Source organism: Monodelphis domestica, chromosome 4, assembly GCF_027887165.1.
Source record: "Monodelphis domestica isolate mMonDom1 chromosome 4, mMonDom1.pri, whole genome shotgun sequence".
NCBI lineage: Eukaryota > Metazoa > Chordata > Mammalia > Didelphimorphia > Didelphidae > Monodelphis > Monodelphis domestica.
This window is the reverse complement of record NC_077230.1, coordinates 231,492,413-231,502,004: the sequence shown is the minus strand read 5'-3', so window position 1 is coordinate 231,502,004 and position 9,592 is coordinate 231,492,413. Positions and strand designations below refer to the sequence as shown.

General features: G+C 52.6%; 1 protein-coding gene across 3 annotated transcripts in view; it reads right to left on the bottom strand.

Annotated features, from left to right (window-relative positions):
• Positions 1 to 4,762, bottom strand: part of BCL9L (BCL9 like) — a 37,273-nt gene extending 32,511 nt beyond the window's left edge. For 2 of the 3 annotated variants that reach the window (XM_056794263.1, XM_056794264.1), the window contains exon 1: positions 3,890 to 4,762. The gene's annotated coding sequence lies outside the window, so the exon portion shown is untranslated. The remainder of the gene's footprint in view (positions 1 to 3,889) is intronic. The other variant, XM_056794260.1, reaches the window with a different exon arrangement.
• Positions 4,763 to 9,592: the final 4,830 nt, after the last annotated feature.

Sequence of the window (9,592 nt, the reverse complement as noted above, 5' to 3'; positions counted from 1 at the left end):
AATCCTGACCCACTCTCTCCCCTGCAGAGCCCCACTGAAGGCAAAGAAGCTTCTCCCGCATGTGAAAAAAGAAGCTATCCGAGGAACCCAGGACCCAGGCCTACCCTCCCCTTGGGGATACGGCTATCCTGGGCAGCTGCTGCTCAGTCCTTGGAAAGGTTCTCCTCCCACAGTCAGAGCTCCTCTCTCTCCCCACCCCCTCCCCAGCTCCAGTCTGTCCCAACTTCCCCCCACCCTCCCTCCAACCTCCAAGGAAAGGCAGCCTGAGGAAGGGAGGGGAGGTCAGTCAGGCCAGGCTGGGGGCGGGGCCACGGGCACTCAGCAAAGGAAATTCCAGGCTGTTACTCCAGGCAGGGCCTGGCACCCAGTAGCTCCAGGGCGGCCAGTCAGACAGCTCAGCATTTCAGGAACCCTCATCTCCATCACCTTCCTTCCCCCTCACTCCCTAACCTCTTAGCCCCTTCCCTGGGTCCCTGGGCTTCTTAAATGGTTCAGCTCCAAGCGGGTAAGTTGAGGGGCACCGTGGAAGGTGCCAAGCAAGAGAAATGAGCTCATCCAAGTGAGCTTTCAGCCGAGTCCCGTTGATCAAAGGCAGACCCTCCTCTTTCATCCCCCCAGCCCCATCCTCACCTCACCCTCAGGCTCCCAAGGAACTCTTCTCACAAGTAAGAAGCCGCCCTCTCTGACCTGGAGATGAGCAGCCATCAATCAGGGATAGTGGGCAGGAGAATGGGGGGGGGGGGGGGAGGACAGGTGCCAGGGCCAGAGAAGCCAAGTGTTCAACAGGTTGGGCCAGTCTCAGAAACAACCCAGCCCCACCCTGAGGAGAGCAGAGCCTGGCGGAGGCTCCCCTGCCTAGGGCGCCCGGCCTGCACCAGCCCAGCTCCCACGGCTTCCCGCTTTCCCACGGTGCCATCCCCTACTTTCACCCCCCTCTCCCGTGGGGTCAACAGCCAGGCCAAGGCACTGAGCTTGAAGCACAGAGAGAGGCAGGGAAGTGACTTCTGAGTCACCTTTGGTGCCCTGCCTCCAACAACTTAAACGTGTACACATCACGGCTGGTCCTAGCCCAGGTACTTGGACTGGCAAAGTAGATAGGCACACAGAAACTTGACAGACAGACAGACAGCAAACCATCCCCCACCCCGTGCTGCTTAGGTTGCCCCAGGAGGAGCAGGGACAGAAGGCTGGGGCTGCAGAGCAGATCCTTTCTCACCTAGGATCAAGAAGGAAGTGCTCAGCAGGGCCCAGGCTCTAGGGACCCCCTCCAGGGTTTAGAGAGACTAAATACCCTGGTACTTTTTTCCTAGTTCCCCTCACTCTCCCTCATGGGTTAAATACCTCTCCCTCAATCTATTCTGAATCTTCTGGAATCAGGCCCTCTAATATCTGAAACTTCCTAACTTCCCTTCTGCTCTCCTCAGGGGCACTGGGAACTGGGAGGTTATAGCTTCTTTAGTCCCTGAAAAAGTCCCCCCTTCACCTAGGCCTATGGATTATGCAGTCTCCCCAAACCCTGGCCTTGCCCCTTCTTCCTCCTCCCTCCTTCCTCCCACAGACTCCATGCAGCTCCAGCCCAGCCATTCCGCCTGCTGGCAGGCAGCCCCCCTTTACGTGGCGTCTCCTTTAATCTAAAGCAGGTGCCAGGCGTCCTGGCCTTTGCTCCTGCCATCACCACCACCCTTCAGGCCCAGACCCAGGGGCATAATGCCCAGTTCTGACACAGGCTCTAAAGCTTCAGGAGAAGGGGAACCCCCATTCCCCATCCTAATCACACTAGAACTCCAATCCAGCTCTCCTTAGCCCTGGAATCTCTATGGCCCGGGAGCCCATGAGAACTAGAACCAAGGAATATCCATAGTAAGATCCTCAGGTCCTGGTCCCAGACTTAGGCTCCCCATCACCATATTCCTGATCCTAGATTTCCTTCTGATCACCAGTTCCCTCTATCAAGACCACAAACCCCTGATGTCCTGACCCTCTCCCCCGCCTTTGTTCCCCCATTATCAGATGCTTATTCCTAGTCATAGGATCACCAGATAATGGCATTGTCTTACGACTCCAAGCCCAGAAGTCACCTCAGATCCCTGAGCCTCCCTATCCCTAGCCTTCCTCTATTTCCCCAAAATTTTCTGTGCTGTCCCCTCCCCCACACCAAGAGCAATCTCACATTCAAGTCATGGAGGCCAGCTCAGGCAAGGATGGTCAGGCTGTCCACTTTAATCAACCAGGAATACTTGAGGCCAGGGGGCAGTGCCCCTATGGGGGTGAATATCGCTTTCCTGGGACCCAAGACACTCTATCCTTTCCTCACCTTTCCCCCGCCTACCTACTCCTATCTTTATCACCCCTATCACACCAACTACATGGCAGAAAATTCATTCAGTCCTACCACACACAGAGAATCCTGTCACCTTACCCCCCTCCCCCTCCCCCCCCAGGAGCAAAGAGCCTAGAGCATCCCTTCCCCAAGACAAAGTATGGTAAAAGCATCCCTTCCCCAAGACAAAGTATGGTAAAAGCCACTGATTCCCAGGCACCAGCATTACCCTCAGAAATACTGGTTAAGTGTGGTAAGGGGGCATTGATCAGCCACAGGAAAGACATCTCTGTCCAGGAAAAGAGGCCATTTCCTACGGGTCCCCTGATTGAGTCAGAAGGAAAGCAAAAGGAGCCCTGACCCAGCCACCCCAGGGATCTCTGACCTCCATTTGGCAGTGATAACTGAACAAACTGCCTGTGATAAAGTAAAGAAGAGCTTTTCTAAGTAGAGCAAGAAGCCCACAGATAGAGAGCATACAAAATACTTCAGAGCTCCTTTTTGAGGGTGCCAAATCTATACACCAAATTCCTTGCACCCCTCCAATATCTTTCCCTGCCAATCTGAAATCCCCTACCTCACAACAGGCCCAACACTGACAAGACAAAAGCAGGGGGCTGGTGGGGCATCAGAGAAACCCCAAAGGCAGGAAGCTGGATAGACAGAGATAGATATCTTCCAGACTCCCAAAGAGTTCTCGCTCCCTAGAAAATGCCTCCTCCTTCTCCCTAAGACAGAATGTAAAAAGAAATTTCCCTAAGAATTGCCCATTCCAAGTTTCCCAGGATAAGCAATGCCTCTCAGAATGCCCAACGTTAGGCACCATAACCAAATCTGTCCTGTGCCCCAAGCCTATCTAACCCACCATTCAATGCCCAGCCTCCAGGGAACCTAAACAGAGGGCAATGGGCATATCCCTTGAAAGAGTGGGGCAGGGAGGAATAAGGTAATAGGAACCTCATAGTTCCCCAACCTGGACAACTGAGTCACACTTCTGTCAGGCAGGACAAGAGTAAATTAGGAGTGGTGAGCAGATGGAGGTTACATGCCTTCTCTTCTACACCACAGGTTGTAGATGGTGGGCAGGGCCCAGGGGTTGAGGGAGGACCCTGTCCAGAAGCCAAATCCATTTTCCCCAAGATATTCCCTAAGTCATCAAGTTTAGGGGTATGGGGTCTAGAGACCAAGGGTATAGTAAGGTATGTGTGTGCTGGGGGTGGGGAGTGGGGGTGGAAAAAAAGACTACATCTCCCAGAAGCCCCCAGGGCAGGGTTAGCCAGCCCTCGGGCTGGCCCCAGGCCGGCCTTGTTCTCCGTGTTAAGGTTGCAGGCCCCCCCTCCAGCTCCCTCCCAAACTCCCCCCTAGGCCAGGCGACTAAGCTGCCAACTGGCCTGGTGGGGGCCCAAGGAAGGTGGTAGCATAGCAGCTCCATCTGGGGTTGGAGGATATAAATGCCCCATAATAGACTGGAGGGCAACCACTAGGGTGCAAGACAACAATCATTGCCCCCTTCTCTCTCTCTCTCAACCGGTTCATCAAAGTAGTGACCCTGCCCGGCCCCTCTCTTACCTGGATCCTAGGATCGGGGGAAATCTTCACGCCAGGCCAGGGGTGGACTCCATGATCAGGTCTTGGGGCGGTGGATTTTTGCTCTCTTTTTTTGGATGTGGGGTACGGCGGTGTATATACTAATCGGAATGGGGGGTGGGTGTTGGTCCTTTTTTGATCCTGGGTGCCTGAATCTCAACACCGGCCGGGCCCCGAAGGGAGGTTCCGGGGGGCGCACCAAGCCTGGCTTCTTGTCTCCGAGCCCCGGGGCATGGTCGTGGGCACGGGGCACCGGGAGGGGCCTGGGAGGGGGAAGAGGTGGGCTGGGGGAATTCTCTGGCCCCGAGGCTTGGCGCCCGGCTCGGCTAGTCCTCCTTTCACTTTCTTCTAAGATCCGCGGGGATGGCTGTGCTCCGGGCGGGCTGGGGACGCTGGTGTTCTGGACGCGTAGTGTTGGTCAGACGCCCAAAGTCCCAGTCACAGCTTTCCAGTGGTGGGCCAGCGATGGGACCCTGGAGTCCGGGCGTCCGGCGGGGGTCCAGCGGGACCGGGTCGTGGGCATGTCCGGCTCCCTCCTCTGACTCTCTCCGCCTTCTCCTCTTCCTCCTCCACCACCACTTCTTCCTCCTCCTCCTCCTCTTCCTCCTCCTCCTCCCCTTCTCCTTCTCCTCCGCCTTCTTCTTTCCCGGTCCCTCTCCTCTCCGCTCCGCTCCTCTCCCCAGCCTGAATAAGCATCGGGGCTCTGGCTGCCTCCTTCTGCCTTCATACCAGAGCCCGGAGAGGCCCCTGTCAAAATAAGAGCTCCACCATCTCGCTCGCCTTCTCGCCCAGGCCGGCTCCCCCAAGCCTCCCAGTGGTCTGACTCGGTAAGGCGCCCAAGGTGGATGGCAGCTGGCTGGGAAGAGATTGGGAGGTGGGGGTGGAGTAGGGGGCTTTTCTCCTCCCTCTCCTCCTCTCCTCCTCTCCTCCTCTCCTTATCCCTTCCCCCTCCCCCTCCCTCCAGAGGGCTGTGCGGGAAAGGACGGAAGGTGGGGAAGAGGGAAATACACTAATCATACCCTAAACTATGCTAGGCTTGAAGGAGGGCTTTCACTAGATCCCTTCCCGATCTATTCCCCAAAAAGCAAAGTCCCTCAATTTGCTATGATGCCAGTGATTTCCCAGGAGAGAGACCCCAGCCAAAAATCTTCTTAGGGGTGATATTTAGCAGAGAAGCTTCTGCTGGGGTCAAATGTATTCATCTCTGCCCAAGGTGGGGAGTTCCCTACCACAATCATGAGCATCTCTACTTAGGCTACCTTTTTTCCAGAAACTATCCAATCCAGCCTACACTCAGAGTATTAATTTGTATGGTGGTTCACTACCTTCAGCTCATTCCTGATTTTTGTTCTGTTTTCCTGCCTCCCTCTCCGCCTCCCCAATCTCCTTTACCGGCCAATTCCCGGTCTACCTCCCCCAGGAAGCTTTCCTAGACTTCAGTGATCTCCCTGTTTTAAATCCTAACAGCTCCTACCATCCTTACCACTGAGGTTTGCACTGAATTTTGTATTTTGTACCAGCCTTTTTCAAATCTTAGCCTTGTCTGCTCACCTAAAAGATAAGCTCCATGTGGGCAATAAAGATGGCTCACACTTTTTTTTATTTCTCTTTCCCTTCCCCCAGTGCCAGGGTGCTAGGCACAGACCAGGTGTTCCAGTCTATTGTAGTTTGTCTGATGGAACATATCAGCTGGTGGGCACGGGACAAGGAAGGGTTTGGCTGAATTCAGCCTCTACCTGGGAGACAGAAAAGGTAACTGAAGTTGGGAACAGAAAGAAACCCATCTCTGATAGGAAGTAAGGACTCCAGGAATGCTGAGGTCCAGCTAGGATTTCTGGGTCCCAGCATCCAGGGAGGTTAGCCATTTCCAATCGCATGTTTGGGAATATCTACCCAATCTGCCATATCATATGTTCCACAGACCATAAATGTGGGGTTAATGGATATAACAGGGGCCCTTCCTGATGCCCAGTGAGACTTACAAAACCTTCTTCATCATATGCTGTGGTGTAAGGCTCCGAGGTAAATGTTACAGGAGTCTTTGGCATGTTCTGTGAAACCATGTGGCTGGTTCCCCAGGGTGGGGCTGTGACTCATTCCCCCAGGACTGTGGCTTCCAGGCTGGGACACGGAACAAATCTCTTGGAGCAAGTAGAATGTATGGGGGGCTGAGAGGGAAGAGAAGAGAAGAGTGAGGGGATACTGAGTGAGTGAGTGAGAGATGATGGGGAGATGGGGGAGGGAGAGAGAGAGGAGTAAGAGGGGGAGAGAGGGAAAGAGAGGAGGGAGGGAGAGAGACAGAGAGAGGGGGTGGGGTAGGGGGATGTCTATGAGTGCCCATTGCTGGAATGGAGTAACCCCCTCTACTGGCTAACATGGGTCGTGTTTTCATGTATGCCAGTATGTTAGAATATGTCATTGTGTATCTAACTGTGTCACTGTGTATCTGTGTCAGTTTTTAATACTGTGTTTCTGTATATCTCCGTGCATGTGTGACATCACAGCCTAGAGTCCTTTCTGGTCTCTTGGTTGTGAAACACTCACAGAACACATAGTTTTCATTAGTTTTCAGATGGGGTTAGCCAGAATACCAGCCCCTTTGAACCTCTGCACCCCTGTTTTCCAGGCATCGATACCTGTGTTCCCCTCAAGGCAGTCCCCCTCTGGATCCTATGCACACAGCTGGAAGGCGTGGGAGGGTCTCATACTGATGACCCATTCCCCAGGAGGGACTTCAATCTCTTAAAACCTCAGAGCCAGGCACTCAGAAAAGGGTTAAATCTAAGCCCTATAATAACTCCTATTATTGGCTCAGGGTGCTGTCAGTCAGAGTGAAAGGGGGGCCAGTGTCTTAGCATGGCAGCTAGACTGCCCACCATCCCTCAGGCTCCCCCCCACCCCCACCCCCCATATCTCCTTTCCTTGCTCACATCAGTATTATGACAACCGTTCCTTGGAAGAACTCCAATGTGGGGATATAACTTCCTGGACTCTAGAGAAGCAGAGGACCCAGGTGTCCTAGCTTTGCCACTGGCTGCTGCTGCCTAGCTTCCTGATAGATGGTGATTATTATATAATAGACCAACAGGACAGAACTGAGCCAACATTCATTACCCTTTGCCCCAGCTTGGTGCCCGCCCTAGGACCAGCTCTTACTCCTCACACACCCCCCCTCCCAATCTCTTTATTCCCCGGGGAACTGAGGCCTTTTGCCCCACCTCCTTATCCTGGGGGGGATGCCACTACAGGCTGTGCCCTTACACACACACACACACACACACACACACACACACACACACACACACACACACACACACACACCAGGGTGCCAGGCTGGAAAGAGAGGTTAGGCACCATGCCAGATATTGAACTAGGAGCTGTCTACTGAATCAAGGTTTACTAACCCCTCTCCAGAATTCTTCTGCCAAGCTAGCTGACCCCCTCCAATTAGAGCAGGAATGGTAGGGGGAAGCGCCAGAGGAGAAGGATGGGAATGAAGTAGAGGGGAGGCGTTGGGGGCAGGAAGTGGGAGGTGGGGGGGTTGCTGAGTAGGGGGGAAGGGACTCTTATCCTGACAGGGCTTCTGCCTTCCCCAACTGGAGGGTTTGGAAAAACTGAACAGGCAGCCAGGGCTGGGCTGGAAATCCTGCAGCCCACCCTCCTGGGGACACAAAGCCAGGGGGAGCCTGAGCTGCTAGGAGGGAGAGAGAGGGGACCTCAAGGGAGGGCAGAGCCCCTGTGGGGACTGAGAGGAAGGGGCAGTCAGCCCCTTAGGGAAAGGGACTCTGAAGCTGTCTCCCAGCAATCCAGGAGACTCTTGCTTCCCCTTCCCTCTCCACCCCCAACTCCCTCCCCCCCACCAGCATCAGTCTTGCAGATTGCAGGCAGACTTAACTCATTCCATACTAGCCTGGTGGATTCCCAAGCAGTTCTGGTGGAGACTAGAGGCATCCCAACTCCCAGACCACCTCCCACCTCTCTTTTTAACACCTTATTGCCTGGAACTGATGATGCCAAGGGAAAGGGGGTGGTGGTGGTAATCTTGGCTTGAATTCTTGAGAAATAGCCTCCTAGCCCAGAGCATCTGCCGAGGAGCAATGAAGCCGTGTCCACCACTCATCTCTTCTGACCACTCTGCCTGGTCCTCCTTTCTAACCCACACTTCTCAGGATCAATTATCCCTCCCTTCTCTGAGCACCTCCCCTGCAATATACCACTAGTTGATGCAAAGATTGCTCTCAGAGCCAGGAAGCCTGATTTTTGTTGCTGACTATCTAGCATCCCTGATCCTAACCACTGAGGCCTTAGCCTCTCCTTTGCTCCCTTTATAGAGAAATACAGATTATATATAATAAATAGATTATATTCTAAATAGATTATATATAATAACCACATTACACATTATATGCAATGTGCTATATGTGATAGGTTATAAATATATTTATATTTTATATATTATAAATATATACATGTCTATTGATATATAGTTCTATTTATGTATGTACTTGAGCCTTTTAAGGACTCTGGCTCCCTTCTCCGTTCCTGAGAAGCATGGATAGCAAATTCTTCTGCCCTACTGACACTTACCTTCTTAAATACTTTGACCAGACCACCCAGAACACTTCCTCTCCTCACCTCCGGAGTATGATAGGTGTCAGGATAAGCCTATTCTCACCTCTCTCTCTGCCTTCCCTCCTCTGCCACCCTCAACTCCCTCCTGATTTAGTATCCCCTTCAACTAGAAATCCCTCAGCCCAGCCCGGGCATAAAGGGGTTACCTGGGCTGCTTCAGGATGTACCCAGCAGCCAGGTGAGGCCTCCGCCCATCTTGGCCACCAGGTGTGTTCTTTGGGGAGTGGAGGGGCCGGGGAGGTAGTGCTCATTTGCCCCCTGGTGGCTGGATCTGGACTTGCCGTTGAGAAAGACTGTTTTGGGGGTAGACTGATCAGAGGAAGCTGATCAAATGCAGGGGAAGGAAGAAAGCCTGAGTCTTCCCCTTCTGCCTGCTGTCCCAGCAGTTCCTCTAGGGGGAAACTTGGCTTGGGGATTCCGTGGCAGAAACCAACTTTTCTGCTTAAAGGATCTTCCTCCAAGCGAAATAGCCTACTGAAGTAGAAAAAAAAGCTGGACTTGCAATCAAAAAATCTAGGGCCAAGTGCTAGGTTTTCCACCCTCTAGCTCTGTGACTCTGGGCAAACCATTTAACTTTCCCGAGCTTCATTTTTCTCATCTGTAAAATGGAGAAAGGCAATGTGGTGTTGTAGAGAAGAGAGACCTGCAGTCACAGTCCAGAAGCCCTGAGTTCAAGATCTGTATATATGGGCTATGTGATCCTGTGCAAGTCACTGTGAAACTAAATGGCAGAAAAGACTAAACTGGGGGAGGGAGCTCCCCCAACTGGAGCTCTGCCCACTGAAGAAATTTCTGGTCCAGTCTCCCCCCAAAAGGAAAATCATAATCATTATTCATTATTGTAATGATGATTATAATACTTAAATAGGAATTATAATTCTTGATCCTCACCACTCGGGGTTATATATAAGGTATATAGAGTCCTTTGGAACCTTAAACCAGTTGTTGGAGACTTTTTTGATTGTTATGAATCCCTTTGATCTGGTGAAATCTAGTGAAACCTACAACTACTTTCTCCAAATGTTTTTAAATGCATACAATAAAAAGTATGGA